General features: G+C 37.4%; 1 protein-coding gene across 1 annotated transcript in view; it reads right to left on the reverse strand.

Annotated features, from left to right (window-relative positions):
- The window catches only part of zfhx3 (zinc finger homeobox 3), a 237105-nt gene extending 222283 nt beyond the window's left edge, over positions 1-14822 (reverse strand). Inside the window, exon 1 of the mRNA XM_038302537.1 lies at positions 14541-14822. The gene's annotated coding sequence lies outside the window, so the exon portion shown is untranslated. The remainder of the gene's footprint in view (positions 1-14540) is intronic.
- Positions 14823-20809: the final 5987 nt, after the last annotated feature.

Below are 20809 nucleotides of genomic sequence, written 5' to 3' on the forward strand. Positions count from 1 at the left end.
CCAGAGTGAGATATAGTGGGATATTGATCCCAATGCCACTTCATTTTGCTATAACTATTACACAATATTCTCCCAGGTTGCCCGTGTCTTCTGATTTATGCTGCCTTGCTATTTACATTACCAGTAAGTGTTTTTCTATATTAAGTGAGGAGGGTCGTTCAGCCACAAAAATGGACGTGAAAATTCACATTCTGTGTCATGCCTGTCTTCCTTTTGCTCTCTGTGATGCATCTACACAGCCGTGAGGGTCTCTTAGCACAGCACTGCCTCCTGAGTGAGTAATGGATGATGCAGAAATAAATATTTAAAGAATGAACCCTAAGCCAGCCCTCATTAATGTACCACAATTGACCTTGAGGCAATGTTATTTTCTGCATTATATCTTATTTTAAAACACCTGCCTCATTACATCCTCTTATTAGAATACTGATTTGAGGGTATACTTTAGATAATTTTATGTTAATTTCCCTTCGTGGTCAGTAGTATAAATAGTTAAATCAGAATAGAAATCATTGCAATGCTTTTATTTAGATAACAGATGATAATTTGGGATATCATATAGTGGTATCATGTTATAGTACAGTAAAAATCACTAGGTCCAGCCCTTAAAGCTACAGTTAACCAGCAAAAATTCCAATGGAAACAGATTCAACCACTTACCCTGCCCTTATACAAATTTAATTAAGTGCTTCACTTCTGCAGATTATATCAAATGAAAGAAACTGTTGTCATAATTAGAACAATTAGGATAAGCAGTCCATGGCCCCTGCACACCAACACCAGCTGCACACTCCAGATCTGGGTCTTTGCCAAAGTACCTTCCCTCGCATTGCCAAGCTGGTGCTGTGTTTGTTTACACACAGAGCACAGCTGTGTCAGTAAGCATGAATGGGAAGAAAGGCTGGGAGAAACACCCTGTCTAGAGCTGACATTCCCACATGGAGCCCCCACAGGTGGCACTGTGCCTCAGATATTGTCACCACAACATCATGCCTTCAGGAAAAAACAAAACAAAAAAAGGAACAGACAAAAGGATTAATGACCCTTAATTGCTTTTGAGCTGTTAAAATCAGATGAGTAGCACATAAGCTGGAGTGCGTAAATCAAATCCCTCCTCCTCTTCATCCCTCATTCCCATTGAGGCCCCTTCTATGCTCTCCCTTGGCACAATCAACCCTTTTTCTCACATGGGGGCAGGGCAGCAGAGTGGGCTCGCTGCCAAGTGAGGGGAGCTGGCAAGCGTGGTAATGTAAAGACACTTGTTGTTACAACGCTTGCCTGTTACGCTAGCACATGGCAGAAATTATGTGGCTGAAGAGCATGTGTGGGAAAACAGATGGGCACACCATAGCCGCCACGTGCTTCCATAACAAACAGCAGAAAATACACGTGCTGGGCTCTCAGCGCTCAAAGCTGGCAGAGCCCGTGTGCATGTCCCTTTCATTAAGAGTCCTATTCATATGCAACATTAAGTGTGATTACACACAAACGCCCCATCAGTAAAGGGAGGGGGGGATTTATTTGCACAGTTTGAATGTGTGCTTAAGTATTTTTGATTGTGGCAGTAAATGCTGAAAATGCAATGTAGAATTAATAGATTGGTAGAAAATATTTTATCTCCACAGTTTTTTGAAATATCCAGAAACTTTATTGTACCTTATCATCTTATGGCAAAAACCGAAGCTGGATTATTTTTTCGTTTTTGTTTACTTATAAAATGCAAATTGAAGAGAAATTTATTAAACAAATGTTTTTTTTAAACAACTTAAGTTATTCATATAACAGGAAAAACAGAAACATATGTGGAATATAAAAGGTAGCTAGGTCTAAGATAGAAGTCTGAGACCAAGTGAGGAGTGAATGACGTCCCCCGGCTTCCCTTGTGTCCCTCTGCTCCTGCTGTACACATTAACATCAAGCATTAATGCACTTCTATTAGCTGCATACTCCTCTGCTACATGGATTTCCAGGTGATTTAAAGACAACAACAAACCTGTCCGATTTTCTAAGCGACATTATTGATATACTGTCACTTCATATTGCAGGTAACGACTAATGGTAATGGTTATTTTATAATGCATGTGTCAGATCTGATTTGTACATCACCCCCCGCTCCAAATGATTTCCTTGTCTGTTCTGTCAATCATCATCACTTGATAGGTTTACAGTTGTGGTATGTTCTTTCCATTTTCAAGAAATGATTGAACAGAGCTCTGTAAGTTGATAAAATTTTGGGATATAAGTTAGCCAACAAGGCCCATTCTAAACTTCCACATAACTTTCACCCTGACTTGTCTGCCATGTTGCTAGGTAATTATCTACAATGTTTTCTCTGAAGCCCTAATTTTCCTAGAGTAATATTACTTCTATTAACGCGACTCTAACTTAATGACAAGTTTGACTACCTGAAACAGCTCCATTATATGCACATAAGCTTGTTCTAAAGTGCTGAGCCTGCTGTGTCAAATGCAGGACAAGTATATAACTATGCAGTTTACATCACATCTTTAGAGAAAAAGTAGCATGCACTGTTCAAATATGCACACTGCTTAGAGTGGTAATGATCTTGAAAGCCCTGTTCACTCGGAAATATTGGAAGAGTATGTTGGTTGCAACTAATTTACATTAAGATCTATAAAAAAGTAAGGTTTTATATTTCATGACACCAATTTGATCTTATGTTTTCATATGTAGGTAGAAATTAAGTTAGAATATATCCTTTTTAAGGTAATCAGACATGATTGAAGAATATCTTGTGTTAACATCTTATTCCAGCTTCCCTATGAAAGAGACCCCACCTTCTCTTTAATTTTTTACTCTTTGCCCACTGCAGTGTTTCCCCAGTGTAACCCCGCATGCCCTTTTTTTGTGGATTATCCCACCTACCAGCATGAACATAGACTCAATCAGGGCGTGTTTATGTGCTGGTTTACGAATTGTGTGAAGAGGAAACCAGTCTTCCACTTATGTCCAGATCTTAGAGGACCCCAATTTGTTAGGCATTATTCCGAGCAGCTGCTCGAAGAGCGACCTGTGCCAGTGGATTAGTTTGTGTACCCAGTGGTTTCCTGTTTTCTGGCCTCTTTGTTTCACCACTTCAGTCATCAGTGACATTTGAAATCAATTTAACAATTGGGACTGAGACTGATTTGAGTATGCAAATGCTCACATGGGGCGATAAGCAGTAAGCATTAAGAAGACTGGAGTTAGGGAGTGAAAAGCCAAGCAGAGGTGACATGCTGTGCATTACGCTGACATTAAAAAGCAATAAGCCATCAAGTGTTGTTCTTGGCAAGCAAAATAAAAAAACAAATTTGAACTGAAATCATTTCGAGTAACCAACTTGCAAAAAAACAGTGTTTGAGGGAGAAAAAAGGAAATAAAATACCATACCAAGAAAAGAAAACTAGGTCAAAGAGGGGTCAGGAATGAAAGAAGGGGCAAAAAGAGGAAACAAATGAATAAATTCATGTGCCACAATATGAAAAGTAAGATGGAGGAGAGAGGAGCAAAAGAGGGTCTTGGAGTCATCAGTGGAAGATTTGTATTGCCCGGACAGTGGAGGCATACACAAAAGCCCAGGGAAGATTCAATTAAGTATCATATGCAGTGACCTTATTGCCATGGTTACAGGATGGTGAAAAATATTAATCAGGCCTGTGCTTACAACAAGGAGAAATGGAATGGTGGAAGGAGACGAGCGACAGCAGACACAGGGAGAGAGGGTAATGGCACTGCCTCTGTGTGTTTGATTTGATGCATTTTAATGAGTGAAGTTGCAAAAGTTCATAACTGTCCCTTGCTTGCTTTGAACATCTGCATGCTGACTCTGAAGATGCCACTTTTGACAACAGATTCCTTCGCTTTTGTTATAAATACATTTCAAAACGCCCCTGCTTCCATCAGCGCTAGCCCTGCTCACATTTACACAAAGACGAGTCAAACATGTGAAATGAACTCAATTCCAAACTCATTTCATAGGGGGGTGTGGGGGGGTGCTAACTCACTTTTCAGCTCTGAGAGATTTATTTTAGTTCCTTCCCGGTTTTTCAAGTTGAATTTCATGTGCCACAATTTTTGTTGACGCTCTCTTGGCAAGGAAATAAAACAATCCTTGCACATCTACAATCCATCACACGCACATGAATCCATTAATAACCCAACTTGCAAATGTTTGCCACATGAAAATGAAATGTTTTCATCTATCACTTTCCTTTTTTGTGTAAGGGTACACTTACACATGATTCTAAATAAATCCTTGAAAAAAAAAAAAACACGCTGGCATACGGTTACAGATGCATGCAAAAATTTTGCCGATCATTTTCAATCATATTCCATTATGATGTTTCTCTCAGTCACATTTTCCTGCGCGCTGCAGAAGGGGAAAGTTGAAGATTGTTCTGTTTGATGAAGCTGTAGTGTGTTTGCTCACTGTCTGCAGGGACTGTCTTAAAAACAATCAATCTGAAACTCCCCCCGCTGAGCAAAATGTTAAATAAACAAAGACAGGGATAAACAAAATCCTTCCATTTCAATGTCACTGAGAAGAAAGCTAACATTTTTACACTGCGGTTGTGAACAGAAGGTGGCAGCCATAACGAGATCCGCTTTTAAACTTTGGACACAAAGAAATAGTGATTTTTTTTTTCTTAAACAATTCAAATTACATTTTTATAAAGCTTATAAAATAGTATTTCCCTCTAATATATTGCTGTAAATTAAGGATCCTTTGTAGGATATACAGTGATCCCTCAAAAGGATTTTTAAGAAATACACATCGACCACCATAACAAAATTAAATCATGTAAATTTTGCAATAAATTTCAGGTGTATCAGTGATAGTCTTATTTTTTTGCCTTTATAGTAAAAATATCACTTGATAAAGCAGAAGCTTCTACTTCTTTTAAGTAAGTCAGATTTGGATATACCTCCATAAGCTTAGAAAACAACTACAATATAAAACTATTGAACTCAGTTTGAATATTCTAGAAAATAATACATTTTAGTCAGTAGGTCTAAACAAGGGCTACTGTTTATCACATCATTAAAAACAAGAAGAACAAAGAAGAAAAACCTCTGAAGCTCACTTTAAGACGTAGACAAAGTTTATCGTCACTTTGCTTTTCAGCAGTGAATGAGCAGCAAGGCAGTGAAATGAACTGAGAACTTATGCAAAGAGTTGCTTCCTGAGAAACTGATACACACAGAAACCCATCTGTTAGAGTGTGTTTGTACACAACATTGTCAGTCTTGTCAATACGTGTAGGCTGTGTTGTGTTGATGTTTTAACATTTTGTTTTTAATTTTTTACTATCATAAAACAACAACATATATTATTCCTTTCATTTTGCTGCCCGACATACATTATTTGCAGACCTTCTGTATAAAATAATAACAAGGACTTTCATGATATGGAAATTCCTCCAGTTTTAGAGAGAAAATCCTAAATATACCTTGAACCATCTTTAGCCTAGAGGGAATTTTTAATGAATCCTCTGAATAAGTCTTTGTGAAAATATTAGTATTCACATTTTTGCTTCTTCATTGATAATACAATGCCGTTTGGAGCCTCAAATCAGTGCTCATATCTACTCTATTTATCACAGAATCAATTGATAATGGTCAATCCTTCACTGCAGTAACTAAGAGTTCACAACACACTCCAAGGATGGTGGCTGTAGCATTAGAAAAATAGATTATAAAGTTATTTGAACAAAACACGAGTTATAATACTAGATTTTTGCATTATAACACCTTTCTTTGTTTCAGGTCAGATATATTTACATATAAAAGGATTTATACTTGAGTTAACACAAATAACCGATTGTGTGCAAAATTGGAAAATATACAACTCATGTCATCTCTGCTGAAAAAAACATGGTGAGACTGACTGTGTTTTTGTAGTTTTAATGGCTACTTTCCTGCAAGAGGAAATTGACCCAGCCACCTAAGGAGTATCCTTCAAGTTTCAATTAAACGTGCGGCTGATGTAGGTTAACATCAGTTTTTACTTTATTTAAAGACTGGTTCAAGCATTCTAGCATTATGGTTTATAAAAGTTAACGTTATAGCCTTTGTAAATAACACTGCTTGTTTAATGAGTGAAACCTTCTGTTAATGAAGGTTCAATCAGACTATATATTATAGCCACACTTAAAATATGGCCAATATGTTTTTATTTTTTTTCCTGTCTCCATAATCTAACCCTGAGCCCTGGAGCTTCGCGGCACATCTTGGTAGCAGAGCCCTCAAATATCCTTTAGATTAGGCAAAGGACAGGGTCCAAGCATAGAGGCTGTTAAAGTGCCTGATGTGACCATGACCACTTCCAGAAACAATTTAATTCCACAGCTTCAGCCATCTCCAGCTGATCTACTCCTCCAAGGTCATTAAATGTGGCACAGAAGGTCACATGATTAATGAGTGACAGACCCTCTGGTGCAATAACGTGTATGAATGTGTCCCATTAATTAGACAGAGGGGCCAGAGAGAATGAATGGCCAGGGACAGCTTGGCCCCCCTCACAACCCTGTATTTTGCAGACCCCATTTTTCATTTTCATCTGAACAAACAGGCACATACAGCTGCCTATAATCCTACCCAAATTCCTTGTATTTCCAAAACATCAAGTACAACAAAAACCTATTATGCGAACAAATCTTATTAAATAAAAGAAAAATGACTTTTTAAAACCAAATAGTTTAAAGCAAAATATGAAATTTAAGGTCATCTTTGTCTGAAATGTCAGGGTTTTTTTAAATGTAAAATGTTGATGTGGTTCTCAAAGGTGCCTTCTGCTTTGGCCCCAGGTTAATCTGGGCATCAAGCATCTGAATGTTGTGTCGTTACAGCCTTTTTCCTGGACTATGATAAGTGCTTGGCATTACTGAGGGCAATCTCTGAGAGGAAATTAAACTTTCTGCAGCCACAGGCTTGGCTTTATAAGAAGACAACAGGACCAGCCTCTCAGGATATACAGATCAGGAGCTTTAATTGATGCTGACCGACTGTCGATGCACTACCATAGCTGGCAGAAACAAGAGTGTTTAACACTGCTTCAATGTAAACAGTATTCATTTCTCAGTCTAATCAACTTAATGCAATTCCAATAAGTCCATTTCTTAGAGTGGCCCTGTTGATTTGAAACCCCATAGCCTTCTATTTTATTTTCACCAGGGCCAACAAATGTAATGGCTGCTAAGTATATTGAGCAATAATATACAAATGCTGTACATGCAGTGTATGCATTTCAATTTTACCTTGAGGTCATAGCATTATGGATAAACCCCAGTGGAGCCGTTAATTATAAATACATTTATCATGTGTAATAACAACCATGCATGGAAATAGACCTTGAAGAAGGATTAAGGTGAGGAGTTATATGTGGTCAAGAAAGACATAAGAAAAATGACTTTGTATATTAACCAGAATCACAAGTTTTCCAACCCTCACTTGTGATATTGCATGATTAGCCAGTTGTCATGATTAGGTCACATGTTCAAATGTCACAGCCCAAAGAGATGATTTTAAATAGTGAATATTGGCTAAAAAAGAAATCGACGTATAATTAAAATAAAACTACCTGTATCTCATGTAGCACTTAGAAAACCCCTTGACCTTGCTTAATACAGCATCTCTTTTGAGGTTTGACATACATCAGGTTGCACAAATCAGAAGACACTAAGCTTTTAATTAGCAATGGGTACAGGTATACATTGTACGCCGTTTCCTAAAAAATTACAAATTGTACGTCTTGTTTATGTTGAAAGTTTTACAAGCAGCAGAAGCTGGAGTTGGAAAAATTTTGTTTTTGCTGCTCAACGCACAACATCAACCAATCAGGGAAGCCGTCCTGCGAACTGGCAGGGAGACGGACAGTGCTGCTGATCTAGAGCGCTATAATGATAACACTGAAACTGTTTACTAACTACTGTACCAAATTAACTTAAATTGTAAAAATCTTTTATTTTTGTTCTATTATCAGCTTTTATTTAGTGAAATGACATTTTCATATCTCTTATAAAAAAACAAATAGGTCTGTATGGCTTCTCTGTGTGCCGCAGGTAAATCTACCATTTTTTCCACCTTGCATTTCTGTGTAACACACCTATTATTCCTGAATAATCATCCATTCTTAAATAAGTAATACTGCGCACTGCCATTTTGGAAGTGGGACTTTAACTGTTTCTTCTCTTTTTTCTGCTTCTTGCTATGTGGATCACTGCCCCCCTTTGTTTTTTTGAGAGTATTGCACCTTCATCCACATCATCTATAATAGGCACAGCGCTTCTGTGGGCTCACGCATGGCGCACACAGACCAGTGCGACAACCCAACGCGCTAATATATGTCAGTCTTAAAGATTTTATATATCAAGGTGTAGACCCTATGAAATATTCCTAGCAAAAAGGCTGAACCACAGCAATAAAAGCTGATTTGCCCTCTGATATATTTTTGTCGGTCAAATACCCTTAAATATGTTCTCTTTAAATATTGGATCTATTTACTTAAAAGACAACATGCTGTGCTATGGATTTAGATTTCCAATGCCTTAATCAGCGCATGCTGCCTCCTTCATATTTTAGTCAAACATAAATGTATGTTTGTCTTAAAAGTAAAAACCACATAAGCTAATAAATATCTGCACCAAAAAGTTAACTTTTGCAAGTTTTTGTGTGTGCCAGCTGTATACATCTTGTATTTATTTCTTTTTTTTAATTGTGCATGTTTTGCAATGCAGAAATGCTAAAAAACAACAAAAGGTTTGTTATAAACTTTTTTGACCAGCAGCTTCTCTTCTTGTGGTATATTTATTTAGTGCAAGAGGGTTCCATTTAATGTTAGAGATCAGAAGGACCAGACACTGTAAAGGAAGTGTGTGTGTGCGTGGGTGTGGGTGTGGGGGGTTGCATGGCGATAGGAAGAAGGTGCAAGAAATGACGGAGGAAGCAATGCTGGAAGAAAGGAAATCTTCCATGAGCAGAAGCATAGTGATTAGAGGACATTTCACACTAATGTCGGATAGGCCCATTGAAATGGCTCCAGCGCTGCATGATTTGAAGGTCAGGAGACAGTGGATTATATTCCATTGGTAGTGGGGGGAGGATTGAAAGAGTAAAATGGTGCCTGCCCACCACCCCGCCCTCTCCTTCCCTCCTGAATTATTGCAGAACAGTCAAGATGGAACCAACATAGGTCCAAACCCCTCACTCATTACTCTTACGGACAGCACAGCATGAGATGCACACTGTGCCTGCATATTATCAGGAGCTATTCCACTCAAAACTTCTGTGGGTGAAACTGTAAACCATAAAACACTCTTTTTGATTTTCTTTATTAAGTGCCTATGTTATTGTCCTCCCAAAAAGTATATTTAGCTAGTATTACTGATTTAAATTAAAAAAAATTGACTACATGCAGAATTAAGTACAGAAATATAGGACAAAATTATTAAAATTATTTTAACTGGATTGAAAACATTCAAAAGTCCTCATCAGGCATATTGTGGTTCTGAAATGTTTCCCCTATTCAATGTTATTTAGACCCTTTTATGTTAAATATATATAAAAACCAAAAAACATGAATTAGTTTTAAGCACTCACGTAATGTTAAAATTTCATCCCTATTCACTGTTTATTAGACATTTTAAATACAAAAACACAGATTGACACAATTATTGGCAGACGGAGTCACTGAAAGAAAAGTCATACTAGAAATCATGTAAAAAAGATGGAAAAATAATGTTTTCAATCTGATTATCGGCTCATAATATCATTCAGTCAAAAGCTTTTTTCCTCACTTTGTCTCACAATGAGAAAGTAAAATTAGTGGCATTTTAAAAGAATTCTGTTGAAATTTCAATACAAAGAAAATTTGAATAAAATAAACATTATTGCCCTTTTTACTAATAACACCAACAAATATCTGACTGGTGTATTTTAATATTAATGCTCTGATGAGTAGGATGAGACAAAAAAGGGAATCTATATATGCACATACACTATAGCATCAATATATTGAGCATAAGCTCCACAAAGCTATAGCATAAAAATGTACAATTTTTCAAATCTGATCTAGACAAGAAGCAATATAAGCATATTTACAAAATGCCTTTTATCAGATTTTAAGCTTTTAGGATGATGGGAAGTGCAGTTCTGAAGATTTAATTTCACATCAAAATTGGACTACACAAAAAATAGTTAACTGCTTGGTTAAATGTTAGGTTGTTTATTCTAATATTTTGAATATATAGTAATTTGTATGATTGTAAAAATCAAAAACTTTACAATGCCCAAAAATGTTGTCTGTACAAAACTAAGAAAAAATGAAAGATACTCAAGATTTTATACTATTTTCTGCTGCTTACATTTTATCACTGTTGCACTTTTACAATGGAAATGTCTTGAGAGCTGTACTGAAAGAAATGTCTTTTTTGTATTTGCTCTGTGTGTACAAAATGACAATAAAGTCTGTCTAAGTCTAAGTCTGTGGTGGGTGGGGTGGTGCAAAAGCACAAATTCAAAATAATACAGAAAATAGAGCACAAACTCAGAAATTAGACAGGGACATGGAAAATTTTGACTTTCATACACAAAAACTAACATACAAAACATATGCAAAGGAAACTGCTGCAAGAGAAATACTGCAATCAGAAAATAGGAGGAGAAAGTCAGGAGAAAAGTGGAAACGCCCTGCAAACACAAAACTGCTGCCAATTTATAACTAATGCTACCACACACAAAAAAAACAAACAAAAAAACAAAAAACATGCAAATGAAAACTATTAAAAACAGTTACAAGTTAAGAAATGCTGCAAATGAAGCTGTTCCAGACCACTGGGGGAAACAATCATCTACACATATGGTACCAGATCATAGACGTTACTATGTATGAATGTCTATGGAAAAGATCGGTTGCGAAAAAAAACATGAACAGGATGCCATCCATGTGGCATTTGGAGGTGAAAACGATAAGTTAAATTTTCCTTTGAATAGTTTTAAACATTTAATCTCTCTGAGCATACCGTTTATACCTTTCCAAGGGTCTGGTCAATATGAATTGATTATCATCTCCCCCTAGTGGCCTGGAGCAGCAGGGTGAGACAATCCCCAAAAACATGCTACTAAAAATAGACAGAAGCAAGAATAAAATTGCTGCAATCACCAACAACAGTAAGTTAAAAAATAGATCAAAACTCACTCATCAGAAACACAGTGCATATGACCATTAGACGGAGTGGACCACCAAGAGATAGGGGCCCAGATTCTCAAATATGGGAAATAAGGAAATAGTGTTTTTTTGCACCATGTTCTTCATTCCTGTGCTTCATTTAATTTGGCTGGCTGTCATTTTTAGAGGCTCACATCTTCCTAAATTGGACACCGCTGGTAGTGGTACAATACTTAGCATAACTTCATGAATCAGTCTATTGGCATTAAAATGAAATGTTAAAATGACGGGGTTTTTTTTTTTTTTTTTTTTGATAAAATTATAGATTAATTAGAAACTATGTATGGTAAAAAGCCTTAGCATTGGACACTTTTGAGACCCATAGTAAGTGATGGTTCTTCACAGGCTACTGTGCTTGTAAAACTTCAAAGAAGATAACAGGCAGCAGGGGTAGGCCAGTCAATCCAGTGCATGTCTGAATGAATGACCATGTTAAGCTCTTAAAGCCAGCATTAATCCAGGATTTTAGAAGCAAAGCTAAGTTTGGCTCCTTATCATGGCAAGGGCCATACCTTAGACTCTGTTCAATCATTATGCAGAAGCTCTGACAGCCTTGGTCACAAATGCCTCATACATGTATAAGTTCCAATGCTACTGGGCTTTAATGATTGACCTGTTTATTTTATACTTTAAATCCAATCTTTATGGGCGTATTTGGCATTTTAAATTCATATCAGTGAATGTTAATGTACTTCAAGATTAAATCATATAATCAAGATAAATTAAAAATTTTAATTACCCACCTTTTTACGACCATCTTCTGGTAATTACTTTTTCCCCATAAATGTAGTTTGCTTAACGGAGGAACCAAATTTTTCAATTTTAATATGCATTTGGTTCTGTTAACTTAAGAAACGTTCAGAGTTTTGTCTTCGAGCCAGAGTGACCTCCTTGGCCAATTTCAATGCCAGCACAAACATAATTTCTCTAGATATGCAAAAGGCCAGAGCAGAGCTGACACAAAACAAAGCGTTCTCTACTCTGCTCAACTCCAGCAGCACACAGACCAACTCAAACCAGCAACAAAGATGAAAACATTGAGAGCTGAGAGCTCCTGACCATGCATCTGCAAAACTGACATCATTATGTTCAAGCAAATCAAACAATATGCCCATCCCCCAGGAACAATATCAGTAAGTTCAACATTATGTGACTACATACTGTATGCATGCACTCTCTTGAACAAAGAAATGCACGTGCCAATCTAAGGATGCAGCTATATGGAATTGACTAAGGCTTAGAGGTAAAGCACAGGCGAAGAAAATAGTGGGGTTATTACTGGCATTTCACTGACTTATAAATGTCCCTGCACAAAGGAACTGGTTTATCATCCAACATATTAAAAAAAACACCAAAGAAGTGGTGGAGAAAGCAAAGGAAATGAAATGACAGTGTATTAAAAATAAAGAAGGGAGTCAAAATAGCTTTGCCTCAAGTAGGCATTTTTGCTCATAATTTTCACAAATAAACAGACATTATAAAAAAGAAAACACAGTATATCCATTTTAATTAATGTCTCCACATCTACTCTGCTAGATGCATTGCTAATACACATGTCATAAATAGTCTTAGAGAAATTCCTGCCACTTCCTGTGTGGAATTTATAGGGACGTTTAGAATGTGGGTCACCACCGTCTGACAGTTTTATTCTAATTTATCATTAAAGTGTTACAAAAAAGAGAAAAACATTGACAGTGATTAAACTTGACTGATTTTTTCATAAATTCTGGTGTAACTTAAGCTAAATAAAATATAGTTGAACATGTTTTAATCTTTTTTTCAATTTGGGACAAAGTCTAACCTTTTCCACCATAACATCCATGAAATATGTTTTATGTATATTTTACCTTTTAATATTTATCTTTTTCTTTGTGACCAACTGAAGAAATATATAAGTCATGTTATGCATCATAACTAATTCTATTTAAGAATATGATTTTTAACATATTAATGCTAAAAATGTTTACATTTTTCCCTGAAACTGAGATCTAAACTTAAAGGTGTTTCATAGGCTGTTATGAATTGTAAAAATTGACCAAGCATTTCTTCAAAGAGACATTGTGATTCTTCTGATTGTCTGATGTGACACACTGATATGAAGTACATATTTTTGGAAGTAAACACTGCTGAAAACAAACATTTAACAATCCATAGAATATATAAGCCAAGTCAGATATAATTCCACATTCATCCAATCTCAACTCTAGATATGTACAACAGGACACATCCAACACCTAGACACTGGAGGAGTTGCTGTGCATTGTAGATTTGTGTGTGTGTGTTTGTCAGTGAATGTAAGCGAGAAAGCCGGTGAGTTAGGGAGCGAGAGTCTCCAAATGATTTCAGCCCTGGAATAAATCACTGTCGCCACAGAAAAAGGCCGACAGCTATGATGGATGGCTGAAATTTTTGTGTTGATGTCTTTAGTATTGCTGACAATTTGGTTGTCCAGGCTTTTTCACTTTTCCTTTGCCTGTGTGTGGTTTAGCACGATGTTTTGCTCCTGCTTATTAAAATGTTTTTAGGTAAAAGGGGATTATATTAACTATTATTACATGGTCAATTTCATGATGATGTTTAGAATGTAAAAAAGATTGAGATCAGACATTTAAGTAAATAAACAAGCCATTTCAAGACAATATTATTAGCAGAGATTTCTTTACTGAGGCTTTGGACCCCATTTCATGTGTGCACCATAGTCACATGATCTTCCTGTATCCATGCACGCAGTGTCTGATTGGATAACGTGCCTCCGCATGACATAGTGACTGTTCACTGTGTTTGGAGCTTTACTCTGTCTGTCTGTCACTAGAATCTTTTCTTTACAGTACGTCATCTATGCAAACTGGAGGTGAAAAAGTATTTTTCTGCACCTGATCATGACCTATTTTATACCCTGCCATATTAAAGTTACATGTTGTGTGAACACCCACCTTTTCTGTTAACTAAAATTCTAAAAAAAAATATATCAAAAAGCAAGCAAAACTACCTAGAATGCAAGTTCACATCCTGCTCAGTAAACCAAATATAAATGCATAAGCCGATATGTAAACAAAAATATATATAATCTCCACCCTTACATAAACATATACTACATAAAAAGTTAGGCCACTCTATACCAGTCCCCCTACCTCTACTCTCTCCATCTGCCCTCACCTCCCACAAACTTACAATCAATACTTTCTCCAGCAAATCACAACAGTCAGAGACTCGGTCCCAGTCCCACACTAACTCCACTAAAGTGTAAAGATTTTAAGGAATCATCCATACAAGAGAAATGACTGAATAAAATCAATTAAAATAAAATACTGACCTTACTGCCTTTTTTCCCCTTTTATCTCTGATGTCCAATCCCTTTTTATCTTCTGCTGGTTCTTGTCCTCTCTCTCTCCCCCTCTTTCTGTCTTTCTCTCTCTACCCTTCTAGTCTAAGTAAGTCATGCGGGAGCTTTTTCCTGCTCCTGCTCAGTCCTACGCCACTGTATTAGTCTGATTTCACACTCTGCAGCCTTGCCTCCCGTCCTGAAGGGGACGGTGAATGTGCTGCTTATTTAGAAGCCAGCACACCCTACCTGGGCTCGTAGGCAACTGTTTAAAGCACGAGTCAACATCCAGTGTGCATAATACCCACCGCCTCCTCCACCACCCCACACACAGATCCGTCTACTCTCTCCATCTTGCTCAAACACATACACAAACTCACACCCTTGCTGGCTGGCTGACAAGATAGGAAACACACTGAAGCAAGGTGAAACACACACACACAGGCAGGCAGTCTGTCAGAGGTCTCTCTACCTTGGCTGGGATAGGAGGCAGTGTGAGAGCACACACACAGGCACACTGAGATGGGCTGGCCGCTCCGTTCTGTCTCCTTCTCTCTAAGTGTTTAGAAGACAATTTCAACAAGGGATTGCTCCCAATCTACTAGGGTGATCCACATGGATGAGTTATAATATGCTTGCCACTCTCTCCCTCTCTCTTACCCCCCCTTCACCTCTTCTTCCCCGGTTCCCTCTCTCTCATCACTATCCTCCTCTCTCACTCTTTCACTTTTGTGCACGTTGTTTTAGCCTATTATCAAGCAGTCAGTGATTTCAGATCAGGAGGAAAGCTTTCCCATCTTGGATTTTATATTTTTCCCCTCTGTGGGTATACACAAGATGGGCCAAAGACTGTCTCCACCTGAATGTGTATTAGTAGAATGCATTATTTATTAGAAAGCTGCATTCATTTTTCCCCCTGATATGCCGGTGGACACGCAGGGGGAAGGGAGCAGTGGGGACGACTGCATCAGGGGTGTATTTGTGATATGTGTACTTAGGGAAGGCAAGCAATAGGGGGTAGGGATGAGGGGTCAGGATTTGGAAGAGGAGGGTTCTGAAGGGAAGTGAAAAGAATATATAAGGAATGATTTTAATTTATTTAGTTATTCAGTTGCTGGGATTGCCTTATCATCCAAGGTGCTGCCTAATGACATCAGCACTGGCTCCCAGCTATCCCAAATTACACTGCTACTCATTTTTCATCAAAATGACTTCGAATGATCTGTGACTGATTATATGTTTGTGTGCTGCTGTTGGAGTGACAGAGAAACAAAGATAAAGTGAAAGAGAAGCTATTGTGTCCTAAAAATAAATGAAAAAGCACTTATTTCTTAAAGAGATTTTTTTTATACATTATGTTTTCTAATCTTAAATGTATGATATCTATTAAAAATGACTTTAAATAAAATAAAAATCACAGAATATAAGACTCTTATTTAAACAATAAAGTTTGTCAAAATCTAAATATTAATTTCAGAAAGTAAACACTTTCATTAGTTTTAGCTAAAGGTTTATGAACACTGTCAAAATGAAAAAAATATATGTATTTTACATTTTGCAGCTACAGCCCAAGGCATTGCAAGCCATCAATCTATACTTGGGCACAAAATTCCATTTTTAAGTATCAGTCTATATATTTCAGTCTATAAAAGATTTTCGAAGAAAATACCCTTGTATTCTGTTTTTATGTCATATGTCAAACATAGTGGATACGAAAGCTAGACTGCAGAAGGAGAAAGGCAGTGAGCAACAGTTATGGGGAAAAAAGTCACCTGCTTGCTAACTGAGCACATTGATTCTTGCATCAAAGTAAACTAAACATCAACATATAGTTTTACATTTTCTGTGTGAATATTTTTGTGTAAATTTAATTTCCTATTAACAAAGTGCAGATTTTTGGTTTATGGATTTAAAGTCTAAACGTTATTTACACATCTCTTAAAGTTAATGAGGTTTCAACTGTCTCCACGAGGAATTCTTATTGGTGAAAAGGGAATCTGCAAAATGTTTAAGCCTTTATCCCTGTAATCGATTTATTAATTCATTCCTAATATTCTTATAGGGTTTTTTTTTTTTTTCAAAGATGGTAGGTGTTTTATTGTTAATTAATTATTTTAATATATGCAACTATGTTTAAATCTAGAACACTGAGGAAACAACGTTGAAGAGTTTGAGCATATTAAGATAACCCTATTGTTAGCAGAAAAACAACTCACAGATTTTTCCAACTATTTACTATTTTGGCTTAGTCTGTTTAAGATTAGAACAGAGGTGAAAGAAAACCTATGACCTTTTGGAAAGCTTATATTTTTGTCTTTTTCTATTTAGAATAAAGAAAGGTGGTTAAAGGCTGCATTAGGACTGTGCAAAAACTGGTTAAAGTAGTTTCCTAAACTGAATGCATGTAGTTAAATTCAAAATTAAATCTTTAATTCATCTGTGTATATCAACAAGGAAATAACAAGAACCAGGCTATCTTCTGAATAATAACCCCCATTTGTTATTAATTGGTATTTATGGGATTCTGAAGGAAATATGAAACATTTTTAAAGTAATAATTGTGTACAGTTTTTGAACCCAATAAAATAAAATGGGAATTGACAAATATTTATCAGCATCATTTATAGACTTGAACATTGAAAAATGGGAGCTCACGCAGGCTTAAAGCGGCTACTTCAGCTTGAGTTGCCCCACTGGTCAACAGGCTGCTGCAGTGGTACCCCGTGGGAGTAAACGTTAAGGCAGAAGTCATGACAGGGGCATCAGCAGTGCCCCTTCTCCTGCAGCCGGAGTAGCAGCCTAACGCGACAGAAATACATCTATCCTGGAAAATAACCCTTATGTAGTGTGCTGTATCTAAAATGTATGACAACACCCCAAGTACTTCAAAAAAGCAAGTTTACACAATACAGTACTGTACTGTACATTCAACCTCATTACAAATATTGGACAACTTATCCACTATCGGTTGATTCATGCTGTGTTGCATTTTACTTTTATTGTCTATAAGTGCAAGGGGAAATAATACGAGCCAAGGCCATAACAAACCATTATATCACTGACATCAGAGCTTAAGTAGAGTTAGAAAATTACTTCAGATATTGCCAGGGCATTTCATATTAACACCATAATGATCATAAAAAACTTCTAATATTATTTTTTAAAGCCCCAGTATGAAAAAACTCATTTCCATTGTTTAACAATCTTAATTTGAAAGAGACTACGTTTAGGGAGTGAAAGGAGAGGAAAGTCAGAGTTTTGAGGTAAAGATAGAAAAAGTAAGCTTTAATCTGTCCACTTTTATGTTCATGCTGCTCAGCTTTTCTGTCTGTCTACACCGTGTCTTTTTCCCATCATGTATCAAGTCAGAAAATAGGGATTATATAAACTACAGCATCTATATTAATGGGTTATATGGTTTGACTAAGTAGCCGTATTAGGAGTTCTCCTTGACCTCATCCTCTCCATCAGAACACAGTGACAACATCCTTTACTCAAGTGACCTGCTTCACCAGCTGCGTAAATCATATTCAAGGCATGCAACGGTATAACATCACTAAACACTCAAAGAGTTCATGTTTCCTTCCTTCTCTCCCCTGTTTTTCAACTTTCAATTTTCCTGAATAGCATTATTATGTTTTATTAATATCTTTGAATTATTACTCATTTTCCTCTTTAAATGGAGTGCCTTAATTCACATTTGAAGTACTCATCAAGGCTGAGCACCGCAATGAATGTGGAAGGATACATTATGATTGCAAAAATGCAAAGAGTGAATTAAAAATATATAACAATACTGAAATATTAAGTATTAATTTCAAAAAGATAATTTGCCAAAGAAAGGAAAAGAAGCCTTTTCATTACTTCTATTACATTCTTTCTTTTTTAAGTGTACTGCTCTATGAATGAATAATGTGTAATTACGTTGTACCTGTGAATCAAATAGAATTGCAAAAAATGTACCTTGAAGTATCAGCAAGCCCTGTGTGTGTTTACCTTTATCAACTCTGAGCATGAAATGAACATGGGTGGTGTATGAAGATATGTATTAAGGTAACATTTCTGTTGAACAGCAAAGTATTAAATGAGGTTTACTCAAAAGAACTCAACAGTCAGAATCTCCCCTTGCATGACAGCTTCCACAACTATTATCCCTTCTGTTAAACTCTTTCTTTAACTTTTTTTTCTACAAGGGTGAACTTTAATTCCCATGATCACCCTTGAAAGCATGACCTTGTGCTGTGTGACAGGAGATAGCCGCAGCATGAAGACAGGATGCCACTTATCATCAAGGGACGAGGTGGCTGTTTAATTTCACACCACCAGTGGCTAAAACCTCTGTTAGTTTGGAGTGCCACAATGGCAGCCACGCTTGGGGAGCAGATGTCCTCGTGAAGGAGTGTAAAGAGGGAGGAGGTTGTGTTGGGAGTAGGGCAGGAGGGAGGAGGACTGAGGGTTTTGGTGTTTTGTGTGTGTGTGTGTGTGTTGTTCTGTCACTCTGTATTGTGCTCAGAGCTCAGTCTGACATGGTGCACATGCCCAGTAAAACAGCGCCTCTATCTTTCACAGGTGAAAAAACAGCACCAGGAGCCATACATGTAGTTAGCATGCCGTTTGGTCAAGGTAACAGCCTGTGACTGGAGGCTAAAGAAATCTGGTCAACACAGGTGTCCCAAAAGAAGATGGACATGACGTTAGATGTAAGATCAGTTTTGCAGCAGGTGCGGAAAAATATATCCCAAAACAAAGACGTTTTCGACTGTCGGCTGTTATGAACGTTAGCAGTGGTCAGAAAGGAAGTCTGTTTAATCTGAACTCACAAACCCACCCATCCCTGACTCAACCCCCCCCCGTACGGCCCGTCACTTTAACCTGACACAGACACACTCTGCACATGATCAACTGATGTCTCACATGACTGCGTGCTTCAACAGTTTCCACCGAATCCCAAAATCGCTGAAAAAAAAAATAATGCTGTAATAAGTGCCGCAAGAAAATGGCGTCCCCTCTCAAACATGGCTGCTTACCGTTGGCCACAAAGAAGCTGGGGGAGAAAAAGGTCACCTCTCTCATCATTTAATACACATCCCTCCCTCCCCCTCGCATATCTCTATTGCAGCTATTTTCTCCTATGTAACCCCCACCCCAACACACACACACACACACACGCACAATGCAAGCACCTTTTGTTTTTCTCTTTTCCCCTCCTGGTCACTCTTCTTGTCCGGCGCTACCTTTGTATGCAGGCATATTATGCAAGAGACAATGGAAGAGATACATAGCTGCATCAGAGTAATAAGACATTAATAAGTGTTGTCAAGCTTCTAAGACAACTGTATGTCGTGGAAGGAAATGCAAACAGGGGCAAGTATGCATTTCCTCTTTTTGTGCAATGCAGCAGGAAAAGCTGTAGCTTCTAATTCCATTCCTCCTCATCAGGATTTAAAATCTCCTACAAGTTGTCCTGTCCGATCAGCTATATTTGTTTTTTTTTCAACATTCTCCCAGTGTCATTTTTCTCAATTTTAAATATCAGTCGGTAAAGCTCAAAATGCATCGTGACTGCTTGATTTCTATGTTCTTTAATATCAGAAGATCAAGTTAAAGATTATAAATGTATATTCAGCTGAGAGGGAAATGTTCTATTGGCTCTCAAGGGTGAGACCCTGCTCTAAATCGGTAAGTCCCCCCGATTTGGAAGACAAATGGCATGGTTTGGAGTTCATTGCATTTCGTCTCGGGCGAGTGGTCAATGTAGTGGTGGCCCCAGCAGGCTGTGGTGGCTGCTGATGTGTATGGTTACCAGGGAATAATGAAGCAGCGACCAGCCAGAGGTTTGGCTATGTTTCGTTCACCGTGTCCAGGCAGGTGTAATAGGGCCATTGTTAAATGTGAGTGAACATAAGGTATATGCTCTTTGAAAAGTGTGAAAATACATCAAAATGATCAGCCTTTAATGTTCTGTTTATCTTCTTATTTGTCTGCTACTAGACACTAGCCTGTTTCAACTCCTCAAAGCTCTCAGAAAGAGCCTTTCAAGACTACCATAACCACGCATTACCTATCTTTAATCTTGCCTCTCTTCCTGAAAGACATTTTGACAATATAAGCCTATCTGGTTCACAACAGGTATAAATTACTTTAACAACCTGGCCACCAAATTCAGCAACCTACAAACAATTTTGTTCAAAGCACACAGCCGTATTTAGACCAAAGAAGGGCATCAACGCCCTGCTTCAGTTCCAATACGGGCATATTTT

This window comes from Cyprinodon tularosa, unplaced genomic scaffold (assembly GCF_016077235.1).
Source record: "Cyprinodon tularosa strain WSP-4 unplaced genomic scaffold, ASM1607723v1 ctg494, whole genome shotgun sequence".
Lineage (NCBI taxonomy): Eukaryota > Metazoa > Chordata > Actinopteri > Cyprinodontiformes > Cyprinodontidae > Cyprinodon > Cyprinodon tularosa.